The sequence below is a fragment of the Pelophylax lessonae genome (assembly GCF_965119305.1).
Source record: "Pelophylax lessonae genome assembly, chromosome: 11".
NCBI classification, from domain to species: Eukaryota; Metazoa; Chordata; class Amphibia; order Anura; family Ranidae; genus Pelophylax; species Pelophylax lessonae.
The window spans coordinates 217,245,838-217,264,219 of NC_138778.1; the positions used below are offsets into that span (position 1 = coordinate 217,245,838).

Consider the following 18,382-nt stretch of genomic DNA (forward strand, 5'->3'; position numbering starts at 1 on the left):
TCATTTCAGCCAGGTTAGGGTCTTGACCTTTGTGACGTTGGGTAATTGTGACACGGCACGTGACCAGGTTCCCAGCAGTGAATATTTACAATGTGTCCAGTGCAGTGTAAGTGACGCACTGAGCTGACAAAGTGACCGTCCTTGACTGCTGCTGTTAGTGGACTGGAACTGGTCAATTTTACCCCTGCAGTAAACAGGAACTATTCCAAACACCAACACACCAAATAAAAGTACTACTCCAACCAACATGGAAACCATTTTTTATTCTAAATTCTAACTAAACATGCAATATGTATGTAGGTAGGTACCTACAAAGGGTTCATATGTCTGCCTATGTTAGGGTACTTGCTTCCTATGGCTGTGCTAATTTCTTTATGTTGGTTGAGCTAGCCAGGCAGGGCTGCTGTTAGAAATCGCAGGGCCCCATACAGACTACCTGGCAGGCCCCCCCCCAAGAAAATATTAAAGATATATTTAGCTAAAATTACAACAAAATCACTATTAGCAGACACAAATATAACATAACTCACAGAATTCCTGCTAAATCTAAAAAAGAAAACCCATGTTAATAAATAAAAATGAAGATGAGATGATAAAAAAAATATACAGGCTGGGCAGTTGGAGCTCAGTGATCAGAGAGACAGAGAGAGAGAAACAAAGTTACAAATAAACTCCTGAGCAGAGATAAAATTAGAGCCAGTGCTGGGAGGGGGGCCCACACAGGGAGGGAGATTAGTGAGGGACAACTGTCTTTCTCAGCAGATAAAAGCTGATAGCAGGGATCAGATTCAGGTGCTGGAGGAAGATTTCTGTATTTGTTGTGCATCACTAATCCCCCTCTCTGTGTGGGCCCCCCCTGTGTACTCGGGCACCCTACAAGAGGGCTGGTCCCCCCCCCCCCATCAGCGGCCCTGTAGCCAGGTGCCAACTGTTGCAATGTTTTTAAGATTTCCTGTGTCCTCATTGTTGCCCTGAGAGCTAGGGGTAACCAGGCTGTAAGGCTTAAGGTTTTTCCCACCATTTTCATCCAGGTTACTGCCCCCTACAGATCAACCAACATCAAATGAGTTGCCTCCAAGCCCCTTGGTCCATTCCTGGGGAAATACTGTACTGCCAAAATGTAGCTGGTTACTCTGCTGGAGAGGTCAGCCCCTTTGGGGGAAGTGTAGAAGCCTAATTGGGGTTCCTGGTAAGAGTCTTGAACAATAGAGACCCCCTATAGGCTTGTAGCTGCTAATCATGGACTTACTGCCTTTATGGATCACTGCCGATCATGCACTCTAAGGTACTTGTAGCGCCTCCTGTGGATTATTGCCCTAGAATGGATTGGTTTAGGAACTTGTCTTCTGTATAAGGCAGTGATGGCGAACCTTGGCACCCCAGATGTTTTGGAACTACATTTCCCATGATGCTCAACTACACTGCAGAGTGCATGAGTATCATGGGAACTGTAGTAAGGGTTCATGTGTCTGCCTATGTTAGGGCACTTGCTTCCCCTGGCTGTGCTAATTTATTTATGTTAGTTGAGCTACCCAGGTGCCAACTGTTGCAATGTTTTTATGATTTTCTGTGTCCTCATTGTTGCCCTGAGAGCTAGGTGTAACCAGGCTGTAAGGCTTAAGGTTTTTTCCACCATTTTCATCCAGATAACTGCCCCTTACAGATCCACCAACATAAAAGGAGCTGCCTCCAAACCTGTGGGTCAATTCCTGGGGAAATACTGCCAAAATGTAGCTGGTTACTCTGCTTGAGAGGTCAGCCCCTTTGGGGGAAGTGTAGAAGCCTAATTGGGGTTCCTGGTAAGGGTCTTGAGCATAGAGACCGCTATGGACTTGTAGCTGCTAATCATGGACTTACTGCCTTTATGGATTACTGCTGATCATGGACTCTAATAGCGCTTTTCTACTGCATGGTATGGATCGGTTTGGCTCGGTTTGGCGCTTTTCCACTGCATGGTACCGCATGGTACGTGTTAGAACGGTTCGGTACGGTTTGGTACAGCGGCGCTTTTCCACTACATGGTACGGCATCGGTACGGCTCGCTTAAACAGTACCACCTCGGTTGGGGTTCCAAGCAGGCCGTACCGATACCATATCCCACAATCCTTTGCATGCAGCATTGATTGTTTGTCACTACTAGCCACTGATTGGTCAAAGTGGAAACAGTGGAAAAGCAAACCGAGCCGAGTAGAGCCTATACGGTGCTGAAAGGTGCCGACTCATACCAGGCAGTGGAAAAGCAAACTGAGCCGAGCTGGGCCAAGCAGTGCCGAGTGGAGCCGAGCCGGTACTTGCAGTGGAAAAGTGCCATAAGGTACTTGAGCCGCTCCAGTGGATTATTGCCCTAGAATGGATTGGTTTAGGAACTTGTCTTCTGTATAAGGCAGTGATGGCGAACCTTGGCACCCCAGATGTTTTGGAACTACATTTCCCATGATGCTCAACTACACTTCATGAGTATCATGGGAAATGTAGTTCCAAAACATCTGGGGTGCCAGGGTTCGCCATCGCTGGTATAAGGTATGCACAAGCTATGAATACTAGAAGAGCTCCGAACAGGATCTGTGTTGAAGTTGTTTTCTTGTGAACTGTAATCAGCAACTACCTCAGTAACTAATTTTTCTTTGTTTACTTGCTTTGCCTGGTCTGAAGTCAAGGGGTTCATGCACAGCATAACTAAAGAACAGGGCTTGCAACATAACAAGGGGCTTCGGCTGGAGGAAGGATGCAATACGAGGGTCTAACACAGAGTGGAAGTTAATGCGTTTGTGTCACATCCAAGGCAGCCAATCAGTTAGGAGACAAGTGACTAGCAGGGGTGGGGGTTAAGTGCTTGGCACCTCCAGTTCCCTACTCTTTGGGACCAGACCTGTAGCACAGGGTACATAGCCCCAGCCTGAAGTCACAGAAAAGAGCAAACACAGAGGTTGGAAAAGGCGGGGGAGAGGAAGCGTTTCTTGTATCCCATAGCAATCATAGGATGGGTCACTAAGAGAGAGGTGACCCGCATTGTTGGTTTGGTGGAGCCACATACAGGTTCAGCGGTACTGACCTCAAAATGCTGCACACCTGGGAAGTGGTGTCCTCTATGCATAAGACTGTATGAAGTGCTGGAGTGCCATCAGTAAAGCAGAGTCAGCGCAGAGAGCGAGGAGTTAATAGTGTCATTGTAGCTTCCTTTTAAATTTGGGGGCCATACCTTAAGGTTGATTGTCCAATTAGTATTACCATAGCTCCCAGCCTGACGTTCAGGCATTAGCGAGTGCAGTTCCACTTGTCGCCACTAGGGTGCCTGAGCTACAACTATGTACAGACAAAACATTATTTTTTGCATAGCAGCCCTTTTTCCCTGTTGGGGAGATTTACCCTGTCTGTCCATACACTAGAGACCTGAGATATCACGGAGAATGCAGCCTATATCTATTCACTAAAGACCGTTGACATTACTGAGAATGCAGCCTATCCATTCACTAGAGACCGGTGACATCACTGAGAATGCAGCCTATCCGTTCACTAGAGAGCGGTGACATCACTGAGAATGCAGCCTATCCATTTACTAGAGACCGGTGACATCACTGAGAATGCAGCCTATCCATTCACTAGAGAGCGGTGACATCACTGAGAATGCAGCCTATCCATTCACTAAAGACCGGTGACATCACTGAGAATGCAGCCTATCCATTCACTAGAGAGCGGTGACATCACTGAGAATGCAGCCTATCCATTCACTAGAGACCGGTGACATCACTGAGAATGCAGCCTATCCATTCATAGAGGTCAGTGACATCACTTAGAATGCAGCCTATCTGTTCACTAGAGACCAGTGACATCACTGAGAATGCCTCCTATTCAGTCACTAGAGACTGGTGACATCACTGAGAATGCAGCCTATCCATTCACTAGAGATCGGTGACATCACTGAGAATACAACCTATCCATTCATAGAGACCAGTGACTTCACTGAGAATGCAGCCTATCCATTCACTAGAGACTGCTGACATCACTGAGAATGCTGCCCATCCCTTCACTAGAGACCGGTGACATCACTGAGAATGCTGCCCATCCCTTCACTAGAGACCAGTGACATCACTGAGAATGTAGCCTATCCATTCATAGAGGTCAGTGACATCACTTAGAATGCAGCCTATCTGTTCACTAGAGACCGGTGACATCACTGAGAATGCCTCCTATTCAGTCACTAGAGACTGGTGACATCACTGAGAATGCAGCCTATCCATTCACTAGAGACCGGTGACATCATTGAGAATGCCTCCTATCCATTCACTAGAGCAGTGGTTCTCAATTCCGGTCCTCGGGACCCACCAACAGGCCAGGATTGCAAGATAACTAAATTACATCACAGGTGATCTCATTTGCTGCTCAGTGATTGCAGTATTCTAGTCTGCATCCCCCAAGGTAATACTTAAAATCTGGCCTGTTAGTGGGTCCCGAGGACCGGAATTGAGAACCACTGCACTAGAGACCGGTGACATCACTGAGAATGCAGCCTATCCATTCACTAGAGATCGGTGACATCACTGAGAATGCAACCTATCCATTCACTAGAGATCGGTGACATCACTGAGAATGCAACCTATCCATTTATAGAGACCGGTGACATCACTGAGAATGCAGCCTATCCATTCACTAGAGACCGGTGACATCACTTATAATGCCACCTATCCATTCACTAGATACAAAAAAAAAAGTTTTTTTTTTTCTTATTGTAAAATGTTTTTTTTTTTTAAGTCCATTAAGGGATACAGAAATACTAGATAATCAATCTCCTACAATGAAATAATTGATTCATACAGTAACAGAAAATAACACATTTGACAAATAGATGGTGCTAAATATCGTAGGAAATTTCTATGATACTTAGCACCATCTAGTGGCCTAAAGTAATACTTTCTGTTTTAAATCAATGGGAAACATTCAACCAGAACATGAATATTTAGGCTCTATTCACACACAATGGATAGCATACAGAGAGGTAAACCATAGTGGTTTCCTCACTGGCAGCTGTCCGTTACAGCTGAGCTACAGTGTGAATACAGACTCATATTTTTTCAGCTACTCACCCAGAACTCACAGGGCAAATTTACATGCATTTATTTTCAATACGACCTCTAGTTACTGAATGGAAAAAAAAAATCAGATAGGGAGCCCATTGCTTTTTTATTTCGAATCTGTATGCTTGTTTTGGTGCTTAAAGTTTTCCAGGCAATTAATATTTTCAGGAGGAGTCCATCAAAGGCCAGCAAAAGTTGCCTTCAAATTCTCATGACTCTGCACACCAGCTGAAATATCTAGTCAGCCTGAGGCGAGGCGATTGTCAGAAAGCAGAGATGAGTGAATTAAAAGCAAAAACGAAAACCCTTCAGGTGTAAGTATAGTATTATTAGTATTGATCGTTGTATTCTAACCATTGTATGCATTTTTCTTTCCTCCAGCCTGTCATACAAGGTGAAGATAAATGTTCAGCACCTCTGTTATGTCACCATTAACCTTGAATGCGCGATACGGCGTTTATCAGTGACACACAACGGTCACTCAGGTGGCTGGGATAATTACAGAGCAGTGTCATGGAAATTCAACCGCTCAACTGAATTGCTTGTTAAAGGCCAAGTATGTGAGCAGTGATAACGATGCGAAATCTTCGCCCATCAGATAACGATGGGAAATCTGTGACTGTCACACATTATTCTTCTATCTCTGTATGGCAGCATTGGACAAAAAAGGAACTCTGGTTTCACAAAAGACTGGAAACCTGCAGGAAACAACCATCTGTTTGGTGGACTAGTTTGGGGTTTCTCAACCAGGGTTCCTCCAGAGGTCTTGGGGTTCCTTGAGCAATGAGCAATTTCTGTCTCTCAGATAAGTTCCCACTGACACCATTGACTTTCTTTCTATCTGTAAGGAGTATTCTTCCCACTGACCATCACATGAGTTTCAGATATAGGAATTTTTAGCAGGGGTTCCCTGAGACCGGAAAGTTTTTTCAAAGGTTCCTCTGTAATGAAAAGGTTGAGAAAGGCTGGACTAGATGATCCTGCTAACCTTGCATTGGCTTCTATCAGCCCCACCACTCAGCTAACATGGCACCACTTGCAAAATTTTAGCAGGGGTTCCCCGAGACCTGAAAGTTTTTTCAAAGGTTCCTCTGCATTGAAAAAGGTTGAGAAAGGCTGGACTAGCTGATCCTGCTAACCTCACATGGACTTCTATCAGCCCCACCACTCAGCTAGCATTGAACCACTTGCTATAGAACTGTGTCTGCATCAACTGCAAACATATCCAGCTATCTCTGTGACTGATCCAAGCTTTAAATTATGCTCTGTGCACCATGTTCTCTCAGCAAATGTAGCACATGTGTACCTTCCGCTTCTCAGCCTTTTGGCTAAGATCAAGTGTAGAATCTGTTCTTGTCAGTTGGTATGGGCCTTAGCTAGTACCAGTATGACCGAAACCCGGAGCGCTCAGAGTATTGAGGTATGGGGAGTAGGTCATCTGGGAAAGCATGTGGGGCCCGCCGCCTTCTGATTTGAATGGGTTGAACTGTCCTAACCAGTTTGAAGGGAGCAGGAAAGCCGGTCTGGAGGGTGAGCCCGGTGGAACTGCTCCTGGATGTAATGGGATGAGGAACAGGATGGCGAGGGGAGGGCTTTCTCTCCTGGGTTTTGATCTGGCTTGGTGACGGGCCTGTCCCCAGTTGTAGGTAAGCTCTCTCTAAGCTGTCCAGGTTCTGATGTCTGCTGGTGGGGATAGGCTACACTCGGTCTGGCCGGGGGCTGAGATTGAAAAAGCCCGTAGTGTAAGTGCCCCTGGGGTGGCAGCCCAGGGGTGCCTTAATTTCTCACTGGTGAGGGGCAGCTCGCTGTGAGTTTTTTTGGCACCTTGGTCACTGCACTATGCACACCTTTTTCACACCTGCCTCTTGGGACAGGCCTTTTGGCTTGCACCAGAGGAATTTTTTATTCCGGCTGGAAGGCCTGCCTTGGTTCCTCACATGGCACCATTGCACTTTCCCCACTTCCCTTTCCCCCACTTCTTTGTTTGTTTGTCCTTTTCTTTGGAGTTTGTCACTGCACTTTCACCTTTTTTCTTTATTTGCACGACTGGAGTGTGTGGGTCCTCGGGCCCAGCCTTGAGTCTTGGGAGGGGGTGGATATGGCCTTTTGGCTTAGTTCGTCCTCTCTCATGGGGTCTCCCTTCGGGGGAGCTCCACTTAGTACTTGGGGTGGGCTGTTTCGGCAGTCCCCCTGAAGAATGGGGTCAGTTTGGTTTCGGCCGACTGACCACAAGTACCTTAAATCCCTGTCAGGAGTCTTGCGCCCCGGGGGATCGAGGTTTCGGGTCCTACCTCTTCGGAGGGAAGACCATACGTTTTCGCACACCCTGTGCTTTTTTGTGTTCTCACTTTGTGTGTGTGCACTTTTTTGCACCGGGTGGAGTCTTTTGAGTGTGTTGCACACGCTACAGGCTTTAAAAAATCTGTTCTTATCAGTGATCCAGTGGGGGCGCTGTGCTGTCATCTGACCTGACCAAGGTTGGGTGGCGGCTATGCAAACCTGCTTGAGTGATGGGGGCCTGGAAGGTTAGTATTGGCAGGGACTGAAACCGGAGCGCCTGAGCGTAATTGGGGGCCAGGAGTAAGTCCTGTCAGAGAAAGCTGGAAGGGTCCATTACCTCCTTATTTGAATGGGCTACCTTGTCTGGTCAGGGGCCGGGAGGGCACAGGGTCTGCGGTGTCTGTGCCCCCTGGGAGTGGTCGCCCTAGGGGTGCTCTGAGTAACACTTGGGTGTGGGACCCCACAGTGTGAAAAGGCACATGGTCACAGTCACAAAGCTCTCCTTATGCACTGCGCCTTTTAGGGCCTGGCCTTTAGGCCGGGGGCAATTTTTGCTTACCAGGCCTCAGGGCCTAAGCCACTGCACATTTGGCACGGCCACTTTTTTATTTTCTATTTATTTTCCCTCACTGTTTGTCACTTTCACTTTTGTGTGTGTTTTCATGGATTGTAGGATGTGAGTGATCGGGCTTACCCTGAAGTCTAGGGGGAGGATGTGTGGCCCTCAGGTTCCTTCCTCCTCTGCCTCTGGGGTTCTCTCTTCGGGAGAGCCCCTCGACCTAATATTCAGGGTCGGCTTCAGCTGGCCTGAGACCATGTAAACGCTTTGTCCCTGTCAGGAGCCTTGCGCCCCGGGAGATCAGGGTCGAAGTCCTACCCCTTCGGGGGGTGGACTAAAGTACACCCTTGAGTGCACTTTTTTGTGTGTGTGTTTCACATGCATGTTTTTTGTTCACTTATGGGTTTGTACCTTCCTCTTTTTTTGGGGTTAGGACCCAGGTCTGTTTTTGACTTTTTGTCTACAGAACATGCTCTTGCCCAGGGGGGTATACAAATTCTGCGTCAGTGGCCACTTAAATAGATCTTTAGGTCAGCTTATGGTCTCCTTTTTCCCACAACATACATATCCCCTGTGTGTCTCCACCGCAGGTTGATTGGGAGGCACCCTGATGTAGGGAGAGACTGTGATAGGGATCCAGATGTAAGAGGGGGACTCTGATGGGGACCCTAATGTAAGGAGGAACTCTGATGGAGACCCTGATGTAAGGAGGAACTCTGATGGGGACCTTGATGTAAATGGAGATTTTAATGGGAACTTTGATGGAAGGGGAGACTCTGATGGGGACCCTGATGTAATGAGAAAGTCTAATGGGGACCCTGATGTAAAGAGGGATTTTGATGGGAACCTTGTAAGTGTAGACTCTGATGGGGACCCTGATGTAAGAGGGGACCCTGATGCATTGGGGGACTATGAGGGAGAAACGAATGCTTGGGAGGACTTTGAGGGGGTCCCTGATGCATTGGGGAACTCTGAGGGGGACCCTAATGTTCAGGGGGGCTCTGAGGGGGACCTTTATGTATGGGAGGGACTCTAAAGGGGGACCCTGAAGGTCTTCAGGCCAGCCTATGGTTTCTATTTTCCCCCAACATCCACAAACCCTGCCTCCCTCTAGTACAGGTTCCCCAGAAGGCACACTGATGGGGACCCTGATGTATGGGGGGACCCTGATGGGGTACTCTGATGGGCTCAAGTTTATTTGGAATTTCTTTGCTTTGTTTTACTGAAGTTTTTTCTCTGTTTTTCTGAATCACATCATACCGATTACAAAAAAAGGTGTTAAATGCATTATAAAACAAATTTTTTTCAGCCCCCAATATTTGTAAAATATATGATGTGGTCCTTGTACTGAAAAGTTTGGAGAGCCCTGTGCTATTATGTATGTATCTCTATGTACTCCAGTTGCCGCTTGGTTCTGTCCAGTTCTGGTTCGCCAGTCCTCAGGAGGGATGTGTTGGAGCTGGAGAGAGTCCAGAGAAGGGCAACTAAACTAATTAGGGGATTGGAGGACCTTAATTATGAAGAGTGTCTACAATCGCTTGATTTATTCTCCCTGGAGAAGAGACGCCTGAGAGGGGACATGATAGCAATTTATAAATGCCTCAATGGTGATCTCAGCATAGAAAAAAAGCTCTTCAGTCGAAAAGGATTCGATGAGGACTCGAGGGCATACAATGCGATTAGAGGAGAAACGTTTTAACCTCAGGCAACGCAGGGGGTTCTTTACTGTTAGGGCTACAGGATTGTGGAATTCTCCACCACAAGAGGTGGTTTCTGCAGGAAGTATGGTTGCTTTCAAAAGACTCTTAGAGGTACATCTCAAGGATCAGAACATTAAGGGGTATGAGAGATGATTACGGCCACACACACCTACACAGGTTGAACTGGATGGACTATTGTCTTTATTCAACCTCAACTACTATGTAACTATGTAGCTCATCTGCAGTTGAAAATCTGAGCGCCACAACCTGGAAATGTCACACGTGGTAGCCAAACCCTCCTGGTAAAGGTTCCTGTGGAGGACCAGGTCTTTACTGTTTAAGATGACCATACAAACCACTGGTGGTGACTATGAGGGAAGTGGTAGACACACTTTGCACAGACATGGTTCACCATTGCCAGGAGCCAGTCCAGAGGAAGGACATCCAGCATGACAGAGGCTGAAGGAGATCTATACTAAAAGGAATGAGGAGAGTTAAAAATCAAGGCTGTACAGTCAAGCCGGGGCCTTAAAAATAAGATTTTGAGCCAAGATTCTCCATTTCTTATATATTCCAGATGAAGATATGACCTCGAATTAATGCATTGTGTAATACATGTGTAGGACATCCTGTGACCTGCATAGAGGGTAAACATTCTCTATAGGGGACTTGTCTTGGCCTCTGTCAATGACACCATCGGAAAACTCTCCGGAGGCCGTGTCAATCTCATGTTTATCCGCAGTAAAATAAACATTTCGCCCTGCGCATGTAATAAAGCGAAGGCGAGATCGGAGCTGAATATTGAGCCCCGGTGTGAAACTAATTGATTTTCATATCTCCCGAGGGGGTGGCATTGTCAGTCGCGGCGTCTCATCGGAAACCTGTCAGACCGGCTGATGTTTTTGTATCACGGTAATGGGTTAGCGTTCACCCGGGGAATATCCAAGATATGCATCAGTTTTACGCCCGGAGATGTGACAGATACAGCTATTAAAATCCATTTTTTTAAAGTTCCCATCTCCACTTCTGTCACATCCTATGAAAAGGTGATAATCGACGCGTGAGTCTTCCGCTGTGACTGGCGAAATAGACTTCTGAGTTTAGCTACCCACAGAACTATGGACTATTTAAAAAAAAAAAAAAAACTAGACAAAAGATGGCTTTGGAAAACAATGGCCGCCAAAGAGATTTAGTTATGTTTTAAAAAAAACAAAAATACCAAATTCATTTTTCAATCTCATCTGCTGAAATCTGTCTTTAGGCTGAGTTGCCATACGGGTGCCATTATAGTCAGATGGGTGTTTTTAGGGACAGGCCTATGTGTCCTCATGCATACGCTCAAATACAGTATTTTGATGTGTTAATGAATTAATTTTCTACAGGCCCTCAATATGCAACCAAGGGCCATACAAAAGATTGCCTATAAGAAGATTGTGTAGAATAATGTAAGGGTGAATAATGTAAGGGTGATAGAGAGGAGTGATATTATGGAAGGGATGAGTATGGAGTTAGAATCTGTGTGGGTAGAACTCCATAGGGAAGAAGAAAAGGGAAAAGTAAATGTGGGGGTTTGCTATAGGCCACCCAACCAAAGGGAGGAGGTAGAGCTGGAATTTATATCACTGTTGGGTAAAGTGGCAAAACTGGGATCAGTCATCATATTAGGGGACTTCAATTATCCCGACATTGACTGGGAAGAGGGGACTGCGCACTCACAGAAGGCCCGTCTATTCATGGAAACCTTACAGGACAACTACATGTCTCAGTTGGTGGATTCTCCTACTAGAGAAAATGCAGTCCTGGATCTATTGATCACTAATGACCCAGACCTAATCTCGGAGGTAGGAGTCCAGGACAACCTGGGCTCTAGCGATCACAGGATGATCACATTTAGCGTAAATAACAATATAACAAGGCAAGAGGGGAACATAAGAACCCTAGACTTCAGAAGGGCAAACTTTCCCAAATTGTGCCCAATGATGGAAAGGGTAAACTGGGACCAAACCCTGGGATCACTGACCACGGAGGAAAAATGTGAATGCTTTAGGAACATATTAAACAAATGCATCTTGCAGTGCATTCCTATGGGAAATAAATGTAAAAGAGACAAAGCCAAACCTGGCTGGCTAAACTGTAATGTTAAAAAACGTACTAAGGGAAAAAAAATGGCCTTCAAGAAATATAAATCAGAAGGCACAGTATCGGCTTTCGAGAAATACAAGGAGGCAAATAAGAAAAGTAAATACGAAATCAAAATGGCTAAAATAAACTTTGAGAGACAAATAGCGGAGGATAGTAAAAACAAAAAAACAAAGAAATTCTTTAAATATATCAACAGCAAAAAAACTAGGGCAGAGCATATTGCACACATAATTAACGATGATGGGAGGATGGTTACAGAGGACACTGAAAAAGCAACCGTGCTGAATGCTTTTTTCTCGTCAGTCTTTACACAGGAGGGGTACACTGACCATGACTGTATGGTTAGTAGTAATACACAAGACTTGCCACTATGGGTAACAGGGGGTGAAATCAGGGAAAGACTGGATAAAATTAACACAAATAAATCACCAGGCCCGGATGGCGTACATCCGAGAGTACTCAAGGAACTCAGTAAGGTTATATCTAGACCACTGTTCCTGATCTTTGCTGACAGTATTATGACAGGAAAAGTACCAGGGGATTGGAGGAAGGCTAACGTGATACCGATATTCAAAAAAGGGCAGAGGGATGTCCCAGGAAATTATGGACCTGTCAGACTGACATCGATAGTATGTAAACTTCTGGAGGGGATGATAAGGGACTATATCATAGAGTTTGCTAAAGACAACAACATCATCAGCAGTAATCAGCACGGGTTTACAAATGGGCGTTCTTGTCAAACCAATCTCTTAACATTCTACGAGGAGGTGAGCTGTGAGCTAGATAGGGGCAGACCAGTGAATGTGGTGTACTTGGATTTCGCTAAGGCGTTTGATACCGTTCCCCACAAGCGCTTAATTTATAAAATAAGGTCTGCAGGTATCGACAGCAGGGTTTGCTCTTGGATACGGAACTGGCTAAAAGGGCGTGTCCAAAGGGTGGTAATAAATAGCCCATACTCAGACTGGTCTGAGGTGGTAAGCGGGGTCCCCCAAGGCTCAGTCCTGGGACCAACCTTGTTCAATTTATTCATAAACAGCATTGAGGATGGGATGACACAAAATTGGACAGGGCAGTAACTGCACAGCATGAAGCAGATATCCTACAGAATGACCTGGACAAAATAACGGAGTGGGCAACGACATGGCAAATGAGGTTTAATGTGGAGAAGTGTAAGGTTTTGCACTTGGGGACTAAAAACATAAAAGCACAATACACTTTAGGGGGGGGGGGAACTTTGGGGGAATCAAAAATGGAGAAAGATCTGGGAGTCTTGGTTGATGATAGACTAGGCAATAGCATGCAATGTCAAGCGGCAGCTGCCAAAGCCGGCAGAATATTAGCATGCATAAAGAAAGGGATGTATTCCAGAGATAAGACTATAATCTATCCACTTTATAAAACTCTGGTCCGACCGCATCTGAAGTATTCTGTCCAGTTCTGGTCACCAGTCCTCAGGAGGGATGTGTTGGAGCTGGAGAGAGTCCAGAGAAGGGCAACTAAACTAATTAGGGGATTGGAGGACCTTAATTATGAAGAGCGTCTGCAATCGCTTGATTTATTCTCCTTTGAGAAGAGACGCCTGAGAGGGGACATGATAGCAATTTATAAATTATCTCAATGGAGATCTCAGCATAGAAAAAAAGCTATTCAGTCAAAAGGATTGCATGAGGACTCGAGGGCATACAATGCGATTAGAGGAGAAGCATTTTAACCTCAGGCAACGTGGGGGGTTCTTTACTGTTAGGGCTACAAGATTGTGGAATTCTCTACCACAAGAGGTGGTTTCTGCGGGAAGTATGGTGGCTTTCAAAAGATTCTTAGACCTACACCTCAAGGAGAAGAACATTCAGGGGTATGAGAGATGATTACGGTCACACACACCTACACAGGTTGAACTGGATGGACTATTGTCTTTATTCAACCTCACCTACTATGTAACTATGATTGCCAAGACCCTGAAACTGAGCTGCAGCAGGATGGCCAAGATCATACAGCGGTTTAACAGGACAGGTTCCACTCAGAACAGGCCTCACCATGGTCGAATAAAGAAGTTGAGTGCACATGCTCAGCGTCATATCCAGAGGTTGTCTTTGGGAAAAAAACAAGTGCTGCCAGCATTGCTGCAGAGGTTGAAGGGGTAGGGGGGTCAGCTTGTTAGTGGTCAGACCATACGCCACACACTGCATCAAATTGGTCTGCATGGCTGTCGTCCCAGAAGGAAGCCTCTTCTAAAGATGATGCACAAGAAAGTCCGCAAACAGTTTGCTGAAGACAACCAGACTAAGGACATGGATTACTGGAAGCATGTCCTGTGGTCTGATGAGACCAAGATAAGCTTATTTGGTTCAGATGGTGCCAAGCGTGTGTGGCGGCAACCAGGTGAGGAGTACAAAGACAAGTGTGTCTTGCCTACAGTCAAGCATGGTGGGGGGAGTGTCATGGTCTGGGGCTGCATGAGTGCTGCCGGCACTGGGGAGCTACAGTTCATTGAGGGAACCATGAATGCCAACATGTACTGTGACATACTGAAGCAGAGCATGATTCCCCCCCCCCTTTTGGAGACTGGGCCGCAGGGCAGTATTCCAATATGATAACAACTCCAAACACACCTCTAAGACAACCACTGCCATGCTAAAGAAGCTGAGGGTAAAGGTGATGGACTGGCCAAGCATGTCTTTAGATCTAAACCTTCTTGAGCATCTGTGGGGCATCCTCAAATGAAAGGTGGAGGAGCGCAAGGTCTCTAACATCCACCAGCTCGGTGATGTCATCATGGAGGAGTAGAAGAGGACTCCAGTGGCAACCTGTGAAGCTCTGGTGAACTCCATGCCCAAGAGGGTTAAGGCAATGCTGGAAAATAATGGTGGCTACAGAAAATATTGTCACTTTGGGCCCAATTTGTACATTTGACTTAGGGGTGTACTCACTTTTGTTGCCAGAGGTTTAGACATGAATGGCTGTGTTAATTGAAGAGAAAGGGTGGGTGTTACCAATGCTATGGACTCTTGATCAGCCCCAATGAGTCCATATATGTATTGGCCAAGACCCAGGTTGTGGGATTTTAAGGGTGGGGTTTGCTTGGTATATTCAAGCTAAACATTGATTAAGACACAAGATAAATAAAATACAAAAGTTTATTAATACAAAAAATATAAAATACAATCACAAAAAAGTGATGTACAATCTCATTGCATGGATATACAGTGTTGTAACAAAGGAACCATTTCTTGTAGTAGTGTAGTCACATATGTCCGACATGTTTCCCCCTCAGGCTTCTTCTGGGACATTTAAAGATTGGTGACCTCAAAACAAGGTTCCATTATTATATCCGGGGCATGATAAATTGATCTGTCCTTAGGGGCAAGTGCTGTGCATCCGACTAGGGAGTGCTACTCCTGGACAAAAGTCCAGCTGGACATGTCCTCCCTAAATGACAGGAACCGGACCGGGCAATACCGGACCACAGATAATTGTCATATATCTATTCAAACAGCATCAATTACGCTACAAACGGCAGCGCCACCGTAGTCGTGGCTTGTTTGTACCTCGCTGCGTCCCGCATTAAGTTAACTGCGCTGCCGTTTGTAGCGTAATTGATGCTGTTTGAATAGATATATGACAATTATCTGTGGTCCGGTATTGCCCGGTCCGGTTCCTGTCATTTAGGGAGGACATGTCCAGCTGGACTTTTGTCCAGGAGTAGCACTCCCTAGTCGGATGCACAGCACTTGCCCCTAAGGACAGATCAATTTATCATGCCCCGGATATAATAATGGAACCTTGTTTTGAGGTCACCAATCTTTAAATGTCCCAGAAGAAGCCTGAGGGCGAAACATGTGGGACATATGTGACTACACTACTACAAGAAATGGTTCCTTTGTTACAACACTGTATATCCATGCAATGAGATTGTACATCACTTTTTTGTGATTGGATTTTATATTTTTTGTATTAATAAACTTTTGTATTTTATTTATCTTGTGTCTTAAAGCGGAGTTCCGGGCACAGAAATGATTTTTTGCTGAACATACCCCCGGGACAGTCAGGGCTAGCACATTCCACAATGGCTAGCCTCTGATCTGTCCCGGTTCGCACTTACCTTTTAGAACAGTGGTTCTCAATTCCGGTCCTCGGGACCCACTAACAGGCCAGATTTTAAGTATTACCTTGGGGGATGCAGACTAGAATACTGCAATCACTGAGCCGCAAATTAGATCACCTGTGATGTAATTTAGTTATCTTGCAAACCTGGCCTGTTGGTGGGTCCCGAGGACCGGAGTTGGGAACCACTGTTTTAGAAGAAATACTTACTTAGAAAATTTCTTCCACAGCGTTTCCATCTCTGTTGTGGGCAGCTGAAGCCGGCGCGGTCCTCTTCTCTGTCTTCTTCCGCGTCTTCGTGTCCCAGAATGCACTGCACCGGCCCCTCTCGTCACTTCCGGTGCGGCGCCCGGAAATGATGAGCGGGGCCGGTGCCGTTGCATTGATTCCTGGGAGCTATGACGTTTAGCTCCCAGGAATCATCGCGAGGCAGGAAGTGACGGGGTGAGCCTCGGCGCTGGAGGAGGAAGCAGTCATAGGTGAGTATTTACGATCTTCAATAAAAAGGTGAGTAAACAAAAAAAAATAAAAATAACTATCCAATTCCTTTTCAGGTGAGCTCTACCTAGCGGAGGGGCACAAAAAAAAAAATTGTTTTTGTGCCCGGAACTCCGCTTTAATCAATGTTTATCTTGAATATACCAAGCAAACCCCACCCTTAAAATCCCACAACCTGGGTCTTGGCCAATACATATATGGACTCATTGGGGCTGATCAAGAGTCCATAGCATTGGTAACACCCACCCTTTCTCTTCAATTAACTATATGTATTAGGGATGTGGTGCAGGCTTGCTTGGCTTATCGGCATTTAGAGTGTGGCTTTTTAATAAACTACTTCTCTATTAATGGCTGTGTATTGAGTTATTTTGAGGGGACAGCAAATTGACACTGTTATACAAGCTGTACACTCACTACTTTACATTGTAGCAAAGTGTCATTTCTTCAGTGTTGTCACATGAAAAGATATAATAAAATATTTACAAAAATGTGAGGGGTGTACTTACTTTTGTGAGATATGTATGTGGCTGAGTCATTGTATGGAGTGATGGCCTTTCATGGCCTCTGCAGCCAGTTTTAGTATTCATAATGACAACGTTGGGCAATAAATAACTGAACCCTTTAGTCATATCAGAGCTATGTAAAGATATCCATTCCTGGAATTCATCTTTAGGTCTCAGAAGCAAGGTGAACGCAGGAAGGCAGCTGGTATGCGAGAGTGGGCGTGTCTGAGAAGCGTTCGCATTGACTTGTATGAAGAAAGAAAAGCAAGTCAATACTCAACGAAATAAGGGAAACAAGGGAACGGCACTCCAAAAGATCCAACTCATAATTAACCACTTTTGGACCGGAATATTTTCCCCCTTAAAAACCAGACCATATTTTGCGATTCGGCACTTCATTACTTTATTGGACAATTGCGCAGTCGTGCGACGCTGTACCCAAATAAAATGTACGTTCTTTCCCCCCCCCCCCCCACAAATAGAGCTTTCTTTTGGTGGTATTTGATCACCTTTGCGATTTAAATTTTTTGTGCTATAATCAAAAAAAAAAGTGACAATTCTGAAAAAAAAAAAAAAAACAATATATTTCACATCCTGCTAAATAACTTTCCAGAAAAAAAAAAATTAAAAACACATTTTTTAACATTTTAGGCCAATTTGTTTTCTGTTACATATTTTGGTAAAAAAAAAAAAAAAATCGCGATAAGCGTATTTCGATTGGTTTGCGCAAAAGCTATTGCGTCTACTAACTACGGGAAGGATTTATGTCATTTTTATTGTTTTTTTTTTTTACTAGTAGTGGCGGTGATCTGCGATTTTTAGCAGGACTGCAACATTGCGGTGGACAGATTGGACCATTAAATGGCATTTTTGACACTTTTGGGGGGACCAGTGACATACATCTGGAACCATCAGTGTCACGTTAACCAGTTCTGGACCGAGAGATTTTCCCCCTTAATGACCAGGTCATATTTTGCAATTTGGCACTGCGTTACTTTAACGGACAATTGCGCAGTCATGCAACGCTGTACCCAAATAAAATTGATGTCCTTTTTTTCCCACAAATAGAGCTTTCTTTTGGTGGTATTTGATCACCTGTGCGATTTTTATTTTTGCACTATAAACAAAAAAAGAGCGACAATTCTGAAAAAAAAAAATAAAACAATATTTTTCACATTCTACTATATAACATTCTCAAAAAAAAAAAAAATTAAAAATCTAAATTTTTTTACATTTTAGGCCAGTTTGTTTTTTGCTACATATTTTTGGTAACAATAAAAAAAACGCAATAAGCGTATTTTGATTGGTTTGCGCAAAAGTTATCACGTCTACTAACTACGGGAAAGATTTATGTAATTTTTATTGTTTTTTTTTTTACTAGTAATGGCGGCGATCAGTGATTTTTAGCGGGACTGCGACATTGCGGCGGACAGATCGGACCCCTAACTGCCATTTTTGACACTTTTGGGGGGACCAGTGACATTACTACAGTAATCAGTGCTAAAAATACGCACTGTTACTGTA

At 44.9% G+C, this 18,382-nt stretch overlaps 1 long non-coding RNA gene across 1 annotated transcript in view; it reads right to left on the reverse strand.

Annotated features, from left to right (window-relative positions):
* Positions 1-6,416, reverse strand: part of LOC309566710 — a 99,983-nt gene extending 93,567 nt beyond the window's left edge. The window contains exon 1 of the long non-coding RNA XR_014225890.1: positions 6,379-6,416. This is a non-coding gene — a long non-coding RNA (uncharacterized lncRNA). The remainder of the gene's footprint in view (positions 1-6,378) is intronic.
* Positions 6,417-18,382: the final 11,966 nt, after the last annotated feature.